The 14,667-nt window shown below is 45.2% G+C and overlaps 1 protein-coding gene across 4 annotated transcripts in view; it reads right to left on the bottom strand.

The window, feature by feature from the left end:
- Ptprg (protein tyrosine phosphatase receptor type G) overlaps nt 1-14,667 on the bottom strand; it is a 664,886-nt gene that overhangs the window by 635,641 nt on the left and 14,578 nt on the right. The window lies entirely within an intron of this gene.

The following is a 14,667-nucleotide window of genomic DNA, read 5'->3' as shown; positions in this document are numbered from 1 at the left end:
TGTATAAATATTAATGCCTCTTAGAATTTGTACTAGGGAATGTCCTATGATGTATATAACATCAGTGCAATAGTACATCTATAATTTAGAAAAAGGTGCTCATTAGGGCAGTGTGCAAAATCTTCTCTTCCTCAGTAACAGTGTCAGATCAAAGACCCAAATGTACCACAAGAACCAGAACCAGGGCACATAGCTTTAACAAAGAGCGGACAACAGGAACTACAAGGCGATATCATACAAGGCCAATCAGAGGGTGATAAAAGTAAGCGGCTTTGCTCAAAGGCAAAGTCACAAAAGGCAGTTTCTAATTTGCTTGTTTGTTTTTGAGACAGGGTTTCATGTGAAGCTCTGGCTGACCTAGTATTCACTACATAGACCAGGCTAGCCTAATTCTACCTGCCCAGTGCTGGGATTAAAGGTGTGTGCCACTACACCAGCCTCAAATTTGCTTTTAATATTATATTATTTATTGTTGGGGTATGTGTGCCTGTGTTCAGACCACTGGTCCAGGCTGCATGTAATTCCTCCATCACTCTCCACTTTTGTTTTGAGATAGTCAACTTATCCTCTCACTATATGCAGAGCACACTCATTGGCTAGCCTGGCTGGTGAGCCTCAGGGATCAACCTATCTCAGCTTCCCATCAATGGGGTTATAGGAATTCGCTACCGTATCCAGTTTTTTGGGTTCTTGTCTCACAGTTTGAGGGGTGGGGGCATTTTCAAGACAGGGTTTCTCTGTGTAACAGCCTTGGCTGTCCTGGAACTCACTTTGTAAAGCTTGTTGGCCTCCTAATCACAGAGATCCACCTGCCTCTGCCTCTGCCTCCTGATGGGGAGGTCAGAATGTGTCTGACTTATATCCGGCTTTCTGTGGCTGCTGGGTGTCTGGATTCAGCTCCTCATGCTTGTAGGACAAACACATCACCAACTAAGCCATCTCCCTGGTCCTCATGTCCCAGATTTCATAAGAAGAGTTAAGAAATGAGACAACCCAGGTAATGGTGTAAACACAGACAGAATCTGAGCCTTAAAGGGTCATAATTAAAGATGTGTTTTGTTTTTGGTTGTTTGTTTTTGGTGTTTTGTTGTTGTTGGTTTTTTTTTTTTTTTTTTTTTTTTTTGGTTTTTCGAGACAGGGTTTCTCTGTATTGTTCTGGAGGCTGTCCTGGAACTCACTCTGTAGACCAGGCTGGTATCGAACTCACAGAGATCCACCTGCCTCTGCCTCCCGAGTGCTGGGATTAAAGGTGTGTGCCACCAACCACCGGCTTAAAGACGTGTTTTCTTACCAAGGGAATTAGTGTAATAACTGAGCAAATACAAACAGAGCCTATCAATTAGATAACACAATCATACCATGCTTCATCTCCATCATGTTCCTTTAAAATATGCCATAGGTATTTTAGAATGAAGAAGCATCATGTCCAACTCATTATTCTCACACTATCCAGAAAAACATGGGTGTGCATGTGAGAGAAAAATGCTGTGTGAGACTGTGTGAGAAACAGAAACTGCGTGTGTGCACGTGAGAAAGAAAAAACCATGTGTGCACATGAGAGGAAAAAACTGTGTGTGTGTGTGTGTGTGTGTGTGTGTGTGTGTGTGTGTGTGTGTGTGTTAAGAAAAAGACAGAACAACATGATGAACTCAGTACTGGGAAACCTTGGCATAGAGAGATTCTTTCTCAAGTGTTATAACTTCTCTGGAAAGCTGAAATTATTTCAGAGTTTAAAAACTTAAGGAGACAAGACTAATACCAACAACAAGCTTACAGCCCAATTGCTTTCTGTGTCTATTTTATAAACCATGTCTCCTGATTGTTTAGTCCTGCAAACAGGATAACATTAAGACGGTCTGAATCAGTAAGTGCAAACAAGCGTGGCCGTCTGAATTTGACCCCAAGAACAGATATAAAAATGCTGGGTGTGGCAGGTCCCTGTCTGTTACCCAGCTCAAAGGCAGGTGCCCGAGCTGACCAGATGGAGGAGTTTATTCAGTGTGCTGGGGGCAAATTAGAGACAAATCCTGTCAAGGAGGTGAACAGAGTTCCCAAAGATGAGCCCTAAGTTGTCTCTGGTCTGCACGAGACACACACACACACACACACACACACACACACACACACACACACACACACACACACAAGACAGCGGTGCCTGCTGAATACTTGGTGTCCAGCTTAGCTCTTACATAGCATGTACAATGCTCTGAGTTAGGCCCCAAGAACTGAAAAAAAAAAATGTATCTGTTGTTCCTGACAAAAAAGAATTCACATGCCCCAATCCCATTCATAGGAAACCACTCCACTCTCTACACCACCTAGTAAATATTGCTCTGTAACTCCCCGGGGTCAGAGGACACACCTGGGCGACACATGGTCCTATAAAGATAAAGAATAAGAAGAAAGGGAAGCCATATGGTGAAATCCCTCCGTTTTTCTACCACAGTAATTACTGAATGCAAGCAGAGCCTTTCCAGGGAAAAGAGGCAGTCCCAGATAGAACAAAGACGTGTATCCAGGCCCTGCTGGCCCCAAGAACTTCTCAGCCCTGTACTTGCAGATGCCAGGGCTTTGCCACTGTGCCCATCACTGTAGCCTAGGCCTCTTCAGAGCGCTCCACCCTGTGGGCATAGCACCTCTGAAACGATGCTTCAGTTCATCAGCTAATGTGGCCCCACGGCAGCAGGACATGAGGTCACCCCAACTTCCAACACTGACTAGGCAACTCTCTCATGTTCAGTGCCATGTCATCTGACCCACCAGAGTCCAACAAGAAACCCTTACCAAACTAGATCTGGTAATTGTGTCCCTGATGCCTCCATCATAAACAGATAATAACTGGCTGTAATTAGCAAGCTTCCGCTGCCAAGACAACCGCCTTCCTTATTATTGTCTCCTTTTAAATTTCCTCACCAAAGAACTTGGCCTTCCAGACTGTTAAGTTTTAAACCCTGTACAGTTTGAGATAGAAAAGGTCTACTCAATCAGAGGAATCTATCACCTAATGAAAGCAATTAAAACAGCAATTAGTTCAGAATTCATACTTGCAAAACAAGGAAAGAATTAAATAATAGGGAAATTAAGCAAAGAGAAAATCATATGTATGATTTTTTTTCTCTCAACTGCTCAGTGGTTTAATCAACATGTTAATAGCTGTGTATGGTTGTGTATACCTTTAGTCCCAGCACTTGGAAAGCAGAGGCAGGTGGAGCTTGTGAATTTGGGACCAGCCTGATCCACATAGTGAGATTGTCTCAACAAACAACAACAAAGTGGTAAAATTCCCACTCTGACCAGTGTCTTAAAATTTCATTCTTTCTGATTAGTAACTAGATAGTTCCATGAAAAGTCAGTAACCAACACATAGTAGGACCACAACAAACACTACAGGTAAATGATGTAGGAGGCCCTTTTTCCAAAAATTTCCCACCCTGGGTCAAAGAAGAATTGAAACTTCACCTTTTTTTTTTCTAAAAAAAAAAATTAAGCCTAATAACCAAAATGTTTATAAATCTACAATGTGACTCTCTTTTATAGAAGTCGTGTGTGTGTGTGTGTGTGTGTGTGTGAGAGAGAGACAGAGCGTATGTGTGTGACAGCATGTGTGTGAGCATATGTATGAGCATACTTGTGTGAGCGTGTATGTGTGTGTAAGAGAGAGCCTTTGTGAGTTTGTGTGTACCGCATGCATGCATGAACCCTCAGAGGACAAAATCTCCTGAAAATGAGGTAACAGGCGGTTGTGAGCTACTATGAGTGCTGAAACTGAACCCAGAGTTCTCCAAGAGCAGCAAGTACTCAACTGCTGAGCCATCTCTCCAGCTATTGGGGGGGGGGGGAAGTACAGGGATGTGTGTGCACAGGTGTACACATACACAGTGCCAGAGGAAGGCGTTGGATCCCTTGGAGCTAGAGTTACAAGCATCTGTGAGCTGCCTGACATGGGTCCTGGATCCCAACTCCAATCCTCTGCAAAAGCAGTACACGCTCTTAACCTCCAAGCCATCTCTCCAGTCTTCTACAATGATTCTAACGCTTAGAGATCTGCCACTCACCAGAACATTACAAACCAAGTGGAAAGCCATTGATTATGACTCTGTGTTGACATTGCAAATGACCTCTTAGAAGGATGTTCCACAGGAACACAGTAGACCCGGGGGAGTTGCCTGCACATATGGGGCTGGGTGGGGTTGGACCTGCACCTCCAACAACACTTCTCTACAGGTCCAGATGCTGTGTTGCTGAGGGCTATAAAGACAGAGTTCCAATGCCAGCAGCCTAAGTTTTAAAATGTGATGGTGAGCAAGGCCTAAGTCAGAGCAGGGCTTACACTGAAAAATAATTGCATTTGGAGGCACCAGCCAGGAAGAATTATTTTTAAATCAGGAAGAAACAACAAAACCGAACTTTACTCAAAAGTACAATGTTCTGTTGGAAGCACTTGTCTTCATAGTTAAACACAAATGAAATTGCTTCTTATTGATTTTAATTTAGGTTGGAACACTTGCTGTCCAATAATGCCGAGAAAGGAAAGTGCACAAGACTAGATATGGTTGGGAGCAAAGCTCTGGAGGCAACCTGACCTCCAGTCCAATCAGGTGTGACACAGCCTGCTCCCAACTCAGGTGTGAAGCGGCCAGCTCCACGCTCGCCCTCTAGGCCTCCTACCATCATGGTTCTTTCTATTATTTTAATTCAACCTGTAAATGTTGCTCAACCAAGTTTTACTTTTTTCCTCACAGATTCTGGGGATTCTCAGGTACAAATAAAATCAAGAGAAGTATTTAAAGAGAGGTTGTTATCAATGTATTTCCTCAGAGGGGCCTCCCTGTGACCAAGAGGTACAAAAGAAACATTTTTTTTCTTGGCTTTTTTAAGAACTTAAAATGGATGAACTTGGGGCCCAAAGCACATGGGGAGCCAATAGTAAAAGGCTTCATTTGGGAGGAGACAGACCCTGCTCCCTACCTATTCACCTTCCAGCTAATATCAGTGCCAAAGACAACCCTGGGTGAAAGTAAGCTGAAAAGAGGCACTGGAAGGATTATGGTCTTCTACTCCAGCCAACTGTCAACATAGCTTTAAACAAGGTGAGAGTCAGAACAGCTTAGAGGGTTCACAACTGAGAGAAACAATGGGCTCCAACATCATCTAGCTCCAACAAACACTGGAGTTCAGAGGGTCTAGGGGTGCCCTGGTCTTTGTACTCCCTCCTTCAGGATTGAATAGGGCCCCTTGGACAACAGAGGGGCCTATGTAAACTCAGTAGGAAGGAGCCACATTCAGAGAGCAACAAAAATACTTCCAGCAAAAGAAAGTTGTACATATATTAAATGTATATTAATAATTATATAGTCTATACTCAATATATATCAATAACTATATAGTTTGTATATTAACATACATGTATCACTTGTTAACACATACAGTATACCAATGACTTTTTATTTCAATGACAGTCATATGCCTGCTATGAACCAGTGTTTGTTTACAATGCTTAACCAACTGACAGTGACCCAAAATTATTCATGAAGAAACCGGGACAAAAGACACAACCCTGTTAAGACTGGGCTGGTTTAACCCCCAGAAACAGCTGACCAGACAAAGGTTAACTCTTGAATCCCAGGCATCAGCCTGGGAATCCAGCATGGGACTGATCAAGACCCCCTGAATCTGGGTGTCAGTGAGGAGGCCTAGGGAATCTATTGAGCCTTGGGCAGCAGATCAGTACCCATCCCAAGTATACACACGGACTTTGGATTCCCATAGAACAATGTGAGGTGCACTCTCACCCTGAACTCTTGGGGAAGGGTCTAGACCCTGCCCTATATGAAATGACAGACTATGGACACCCCCATGGAGGGCCTCACCCTCCCTGGGGGAATGAGGGGATAACTGGGGGGGGGGGGTTGGGGGAAGGGCATGGGAGGAGGGGAGGGAAAGGGAGAGGGACCTGGAACTGACTTGTGAAGCAACCTTGTTTCTTATCTAAATTTAAACTGGAAAATAAAAAAAAATAAAATAAAATAAAAGATGGAATTATAGATTTTAATATGGAAAGTAAATAAAAGAATTACCCTAGAAAAAAAAAGACACAACCCTGATCTGTCACAATGCTAGCTGCTACTCAAGTCTCCTTTTGAAGACCACTGTGACAGTCGCAGTCATTCAAGGTATTATTTCATGGTCTCCACAGCCAAGCCTTGGGTGTGGAGCCTGACTGTTGGGATCTGAGCCTGACTGTTGGGATCCAGTCAATGCAAGTTCCAGCTCCCAGACAACTTGATGTCTCCAGTGAGCATATGCAAGCGGCCAGGCACTGGAAATTAGCAACTGTGCTACTTGAGGAAGCAGTTAAGACACAAGGCCGGCAAGGACCCACATCTTGAAGCCCTGTGACCAGTCCCAGGAACAAGCTACCTCACTGAGGGTCAGCCACCTCCCAGGCTCACTATCGCCTCTGCTCACCAGCTCCCTGCTTGCTGTGCACAAAGAAAACACCAGCCAGTGGTGCTTATAAACCACTTTCTCCCAGGGAGGCTTCTGTAATTAATGGTTAACTCTGATTGTCAACTTGACAGGATCTTGAACCACAGAAGGGTTTGCCTCTGGCCATCTGTGAGGGAGTTTCTAGACTCAGTTAGCTGAGGTGGGGAGACCAACCCTAAATGTGGAAGACACCATTCTAGACAATTTTCAGTAGCAGCGTTTCTCTCAGCCTCCTGACTGTGGGTACAATGCGACCAGCTACCTCATGCCGTGCCAATAAAAATGACATCCTTGCCATGACAGACTATACCCTTGACTGTGAGTTAAATCCTCTGTCCTTTAGGTGCCTGTCAGATATTTTAATCACCAAACCATGAAAAGCAACCAATACAGTATCCTATCGCATTTCTTCTCAACCCCTGGACACCAGGGTCTGAATCAGGATTTCAGTATTTTATTATCTCCATCTTTAACACAGCTACACAGCAAACTATTTTAGCAACCGTCCTCCAATTTCTCTAATTCGCACAGAGTTTTAGAGCCCTTTTAACACTAACCAAAGTGCAACCAAAATGGAGTTTCCTCTAGTTGCTCACTTGAACCCATTACTTTCCCTGAAATAATGTCCAAAAGGATACTCCCTGGCAGTAAAAATCACAGTCACTGGACAGCAGACGTTCATGTCTTTACTGAAGAACAGAAAAGAAAGATTTGAAAGTCAATAGCTTCACTAGGGAGTCATTCTCAGCCCAGAATCTCCACAGTCAGATCTACGGCAGATTCTCAGCCCAGAATCTCCACAGACAGATCCACAGCAGATCCAATACTCACAGTGTTGTTGCCAGATACCAGCACAATGCCTTGGGTTCAAAGAACGCTAGCTGGAAGCTACGCTGGTCTCCTGGGATAAACTGCTCAACCTCACACTACCTCTTAACAGCTTCAGAGCCAGGCATGGCGGAGCACGCCTTTAATGCCAGTACTTGGGAGGCAGAGGAAAGCAGATCTCTGAGTTCAAGGCCAGTCTGTCTGGTCTACAGAGTGAGTTCCAGAACAGCCGGGGCTACACAGAGAAACCCTGTCTCAAAAAATAAATAAATAAATAAATAAATAAATAAATAAATAAAAATAAAAAACGAAGAAAACAAAACAAAAAGCTTCAAAGCTGTGATAAGACAGTGAGGAATCACATATGGAAATCTCTGCCACTGTGTCCACACCTGGCAGCCTCCCTTGCAATCATTATTACTCATACATATGTAAACACCCAATACAAGAACTGAAGATCCAAAAATGCTTCCAAATCTACAACTTTTTTAACAACAACAGGACACAGTAGACAGTTCCACACATGACAGCATGTGACACAGAATAGCACAATGCTCACTAAGTAAAGGTGCCTGCTGTCAAGCCTGATGACCCGAGTTCAATCCCTTGGAACCCACATAGAGGAAGGAGAGACTCAACTCCCACAAGTTGTCCTCTGGTGTCCACACATGTGCAGTGGGGCACATGACAAACAGCACACCCACAGAGAAAACTAAATAAATAAAACACAACCAAAAATCTAAGAATCATATGTGCCCTAGAAAAATTGCATCAAATTTACCTCCAGACTTTTTACTTAAGATGCATGTGTGGCAGCAACAAATCCCATGTTTAGAGTTGATTCCACACACACAGGCATACATACTCAGGCAGGCAGGCAGGCAGGCAGGCAGGCAGGCAGGCAGGCAGGCACACACACACACACACACACACACAAGAGGCACACATGCTCTAATTTTTTTAATGTCTTGCTGTCCTAAGCACTGTGTGTAAGGCCTACATATGTGTATTATGTGTGACCAAGCATGTGAGAGTATACTTGTATTCATTCATGTGGAGACCCAAAGACAACATGAAGACATGGTCTCTTATTGGCCTACAGCTCACCAATGAAGCTAGACTAACTAGCCAGTCATTCCTAGGAATTCTGTCTCTTCCTCCTCAGCACTGGGATTTACAAGCATACTAACCAACAGCACTTTGGAATCACTATTTTTTTTTTATTTTGTGTGTATGTGAGTTTTGCCTGCATGTGTCTGCACACCATGCGTGTTGTGCCCTTAGAGGCCAGAAGGGGGCACCTAATTTCTTGGAAATGGAATTACAGAGTCGTGAACCTCCATGTAGGTGTTGCAAGAGCAGCCAGGCTCCTAACTGGTAAGCATTGCTCCATCCTCCACTACAACATTCTTATGTGGGTTCTGAGGACTGAAGTCAAGTCCTTATCACTGTGTAACAAGCATTTCTTAACTATGCCGTCTCCCCAGCCCAGGCCACACTCGTGGATAAGGGATGCTCCATCAGTACTCACGACAAGCCTGAATGTTGTGACTCAGCATTCCCATCCTAAGTAATAATAAAGTCCTGGCCAGAGCCATGCCAAAGCAGCTCTGAATTCCTCTATTCCTTGTGGGGGCCTTGGAAACTCCCTCCCATACTTTTGTGGCCAAGGCTATATGGAAAGATATATAAGGACCCTATGAGACTGATGACTACCTTGGTTGTTATCCTGGAGCCTTCATCCGGTAGCTGATTGAAGCAGAAACAGGCACCCACAGCTAAGCACTGAGCCACATTCCTGGAATCCCGTTATAGAGAGGGAGGAGGGATGAGCAAAGGAGTCAAGACTGCTGGAGAAACCTGCAGAAACAGTTGACTGGACCTACTGATAGCATGGAGACCCTAGTCGTAAAGCTGGGGAACCAGCATTGGACCGAACTAAGCCCTGTGAATGTGGGTGCCAGCTAGGAGGACAGGGCAGTCTCTGGGACCTCTAACAGTGGAGCCAGTGTTTATCCCTAGAGCACAAATGGACTTTGGGAGACCATTCCCTATGGAGGGATACTATTGCGCCCAGATACAAGAAAGAGGGCCTAGGCTGTGCCCCAAATGATGTGAGACTTTGATGGTACCCCATGGAGAGCCTCACTATCTGTGGAGGGTGGGTTGGGGATGGTCAGTGGGAGCCACGAGAGGATGGGAGAGCGAGGGAATGGGTGGAGTGATATTTAAGTAAGAGTGCTTCTAAATAAAAAAAATTGGGGGGTTAAAAAAAAAACAGCCATGGGCTGGAGAGATGGCTCAGAGGTTAAAAGCACTGACTGCTCTTCCAGAGGTCTTGAGTTCAATTCCCAGCAACCACATGGTGGCTGACAACCATCTACAATTCAATCTGGTGTATATATAATAAATAAATAAATCTTAAAAAAAAAACAGCCATGTGGCACAATCCTTTAGTACCATCACTGGGAAGGCAGAAGCAGGTGGATCTCTGTGAGTTTGAAGCCAGTGGTCTTTGTAGCAAGTTCCAGGCCATCCGGGACCCCAGGGTAAGACCCAGTTTTTAAGAACACAACAACGAACACCATTTGCACTGCATTTACACCAGTTTAGAGAAAATAACCTAAAGACATTTTTACAGACGCATAGGAGGACATGTAGTGTGGAGACTACATGTCAATATTACAGCACTTCATTTAAGCGATTTCAACCTCTGTGAGTACAGGCCCCGGTCTCCCACAGATACAAAGAGCACCACAGGCACAAAGTGTGTACTGCCTGAAAGAGCCACTTGGGTCACCACGTGCTAGCAACGGGTCCGGATATCCTCTACGTGAAGCCGAGATGTCACCACCTGTGGTCGTTTGAATGAGAATGCTCCCCATAGGCTAGTGGATTGGAACCTTGGTTGGTGGTTGGTGGCACTGCATTGAGAGATTACGGAACATTTATGGTGCGGTGACTTGCTGGAGGAAATCCATCACTGGGAGTGGGCTCTGAGGGTCAAAGCTTAGTCCCACTTGCAGTCTGCACTCCTCATTCACTGGACCATTGAGACGTGATGAGCCAGCTTCCTCTGGCTCCCGGTTTCCATGCTTTCCTCACCCTTGTGGACTTTCCCTCTAGAGCCATAAAACAAACAGACGTTCTTCTACACGCTGTTCTTCCTGGTGCTTTGTCCCAGCAACAGTAAAGTAACTGATACGCTACGTACTCTACACAGGTGCAGAGGTCACTAGCTCATCCTACTGATCCAGTGAGTACACACGGCATGGGAGCTGGCACCTCAGGGTCATCGGGAGCCCAGAACTTGCATCGCAGCTGGCACTGCACACAATCAAATGGACACCTGGCCTTCGATGACACAGAATTCCCAGGAAAAGCAGCACACGGGTGGGTCTGCGATGCTGCTGGGGAAAGCGGACCAAGCTCTGTGGTGTGTTAGAGCCTCTACTGACAAGGCTTCTGTGGGATGTTTGCAGTCTCTCTGAAGACCTGCAAGGCCCCTGCATTTGCAATCACCGAACAGCTCAGTCCCAATATCCAACGCATTGTCTGATGTCTCTGGGTTTCCTCAGTGGTAGAGGCAGCAAGACCCATGGCCCGCCAACATCAGGACCAGAGGAAACCACTGTCAGAACTCTAGCAGGACACTCGATCATAAGCTATAGCAATAATGATCCTAACTTGCCAGTGCTTACACAGGTCAGGCCTGTGCTTCCTATGGTTTACCTCGATCTTCAAGCAACCTCACAGAGCCGGGACCCTTGCCCCACCCTGTAAAAGACAGACAAGCATACAAGGCAAATGACCCCAGTGCATTAAAGTGACACTGGACGGCTCTGCTTTTAAGGCCACCATTGTAAGGAATATTCTCTTGTTCACCCTGAATTTTGAAATTGGAAAAAAAAAAAAAAAAAGAGAGAGAGCCAGTGTCACACAGGAGAGTACCACAGGAACTGTCATGGGGGGGAGGGGCCCGCAGTGAGACAGACTTCAAGTGCACTCTAGACAGAGGCTATCTGATACAGACATCATGCATGCCACATAAAGAAGATATGATACAGACACTGCATGCAAGTCGCATGAGTAATTTTAAATTTTATGGTACCGTGTAAAACAGTGAAAAGAAGCAGATAATATTAATTTTAATAGCGTTTTCTTTTTATATGTGTAAAATATTCCTTCTACAGGCAAGCAATATAAATGCTTGGGCATACACGTTCATGTGTGAATGGATGCACATATGTGGGCTTATGTAAGGAAGCCAGAGGGCAGTGGGAGGGGTCATCCCTGGGGAGCCATCTACCTTTTTAATTACAACAAGGTCTGTCACTGGCCAGTAAGCCTGGGACCCTGCAGTCCCCACCTCCCAGAACTGGAATTATGAGCGTTTTTTTACACACTATGTGACAAGCACATACCCACTGCGCTATCTCCTCAGCCCTGCAATGTAACATTTTCAGGAGACATTGTGTATACTTTTTCCCTGTGTGCTTGAAATCACACTGAAGTATGTCTCAGACAAGGCATACTTCAACTCCCAGCAGGCACACGGCATTAGTGGCCACCACCGTGGATGGAACAGCTCAAGTGGTTCACCGGAAATAATCCAAGGGTACCAGAAGGGACCTTTAGGAAGGCAAAGCCACATCTGGGAGACAAACATAGGACTGCTTGGTGTCACCTAAGAAGACTGGTATGTACCAAACACCAAGCATGCGTGTCGTGTGTTACAGGAGTTCCTCACATTCCTGTTTCTCTTCTCCAGTTTCCTTTAGCAAAACTATCACCCACCAGAGGAGTAATCAGATTCTGAGAGAAAGGCTATTATAAAGGTACCGATATTTATTCAGAGTAAACACAAAATACTTCACCAGACAGAAACAGAGGAACGGAATCCATTAAGTCAGTCACAGTTTTAAAAGACTGCTGTCACTAAGACCATATTAAACACTTACTTAAATAGCGAAGAATTCAAAAAGGGTGTCACTTCAGAATACAAACAGACCTACAAGAACCATAATGTGATGCAAAACCTCTGGGCTTTGAAAAAACGAAAAATAGGTGAGTAGGTTTAGATCCCTAAGCCTCTATCCATGGATTTTACCAGTTAGAATATGATGTAATCACCATGAAGAGATTGGATTCTTGGTTCCCGAATAAACAAACCTGAGTCAAATACGAACTCCAATTAATCGCATGAACCAGAAAATCTTAAAAATTGCCCACCTAGCAGTATTTACAAGGATGTAAAAGCACGTTGGATATACTTGTCCTTACTCTGCTGGTTTTGGAGGTTGACTGTGTCTTAGGATAACACAGGGATGGCAGAAAAGTCTTCCTGTGAGCCTTCATTCAGGCTTCAGTAGCAAAGAGCTCTGTGATTGATTAGCAATGCCTGCCACCACTACAGGCATGGGAACCCTGAGCTCAAACGCCAGCCTTTGGCACCCGGTGTAGAAAACACAGGATGAAATCATAAGATGCTAAGTTTGTTTGTGTCCTGTCCCTATGCACCCTGAGGACACCAACGGCTTCATATTACCACAGAGCACTCTCGAGAGGTATAAGCCTTCTACTCGCATTGATAATTTCAGTCACAAAGTGCCATGGTATACAAGAATATTAAGTGGAAGGAAAGCCTGTTCCTACAGATCTGCCCATCAAGTGACAAACAGGACAACTCCAGCCTTAGCAGCTGCTACAACTGAAAGATAAAATTCCCCCTGAAGTCCCATACGTAAAAGGTTTGGTCACTCCTCCATGGCACTATTGGATGTACCCTAGTGAATGAACCCTGAAGAGAATACTATGACCCTGTCTCCTTTTTCTTGTCTTTAGCTTTTCAACCGCCCAACTATAAACAGACCCCTCTATCTCATGTCCCCCACCATGACATTCCCCCTCCATACTGGACCCTCCATACTAGTCTAAAAGAGACCAAGCAACCACGGACTAAAACCTATTAAATCAGCCACAAGGCAAAATAAAATTTCCCTGCTTTGGCTTTGGTTCTGTTTTTTTATCTTTGGGTTTTAGGGGTTTTTTCTTTTTTCTTTTTCTTTTTTTTTTTTTTTTTTTTTTGTTTTCTCGAGACAGGGTTTCTCTGTATTACCTTGGAGGTTGTTCTGGAACTCCCTCTGTAGACCAGGCTGGCCTCAAACTCATAGAGATCCCCTCTGCTTCCCAAGTGCTGGGATTAAAGGCCTGCGCCACCAATGCCCGGCAAAATTTCCCTGCTTTTTTTTTTTTTTTTTTTTTGGTTTTTCGAGACAGGGTTTCTCTGTGGCTTTGGAGGCTGTCCTGGAACTCTCTTGGTAGTCCAGGCTGGTCTCAAACTCACAGAGATCCGCCTGCCTCTGCCTCCTGAGTGCTGGGATTAAAGGCCTGTGCCACCAACGCCGGGCAAAATTCCCCTGCTTTTAAGTTGGTTGTCTGAGATATTTGGTCACAGCAACAAAAATCTATATAATACCATTTCAACTACATTTTGACCAAGAGAAATATATCCCTTTGTCTATGACCTGCTCTGCAGGGAAAACAGAACGGAGAGTTGACAGCACCTAGGAAGCCAGCGCTCCAGCCGCTTTGTCAGCGGTGTGGGATCTCTGCTCTCTCTGAACTCGAGCCCACGCCCCTCTCCACAGGACTGCACGGCTTTAATTGAGAGCACGCAGACTTGTGCAAGCATTCGTTTCACAAGTGTGATGGTTGGCGGCGAGGGTTGACCTGACCAGACAACGACGCTCGGGAGTTTAAGAAAGCACGGGTCTAGACGTGTCTGAGGACTCTGACCTAATCCATGGGTAAATCCACTGACGGACTCGCAATATGATGGCATCACTGGGAGGTGGGCCCCGATGAACCAGGACGCTACCCCTGGCTGTGTGCCCTCTGCATTGCTTCCAGTCTGTCACAGTCTGTCATTCTGCTCCGCCACACCATCTGTTCCACTGTGAACTGAATGCTCCGAAACTGTGAGCCAAAACAAGTCCCTTCTCCCAGAAGCTGCTTATTGGTGTTTTGGGTCACGGCAGAGAAGAGCTAATTGATAGAGTAAATCCCGAGCACCCCATTAGTAGCAGGGCTCTTCACAATATCCGGTAGACGCAGCTCCAGTCTGGTGACGCGCAGCCAGGTCTCGCTTGATTCTTCCGAGGAATCTGCAAGGTTGAAACTCATGGTTTGCATTTGCAAAGTGAGAAAAGCCAATAAAGGGAAGACGCTGGGCCAAGACGGAAGGACGAAGCTAAGGCTCACTCCAGAGCCCAAGCAGCTCAGAACACACGCATCTCTTGTGCCCCGGGACCTTGCTAATTGGTCACCAAGCATTTAAGAAGTATG

Source organism: Mesocricetus auratus, unplaced genomic scaffold (genome assembly GCF_017639785.1).
Source record: "Mesocricetus auratus isolate SY011 unplaced genomic scaffold, BCM_Maur_2.0 Super-Scaffold_100006, whole genome shotgun sequence".
Classification (NCBI taxonomy): Eukaryota; Metazoa; Chordata; class Mammalia; order Rodentia; family Cricetidae; genus Mesocricetus; species Mesocricetus auratus.
The sequence above is the reverse complement of the archived record's forward strand: the minus strand, read 5'-3'. Positions and strand labels throughout refer to the sequence as shown.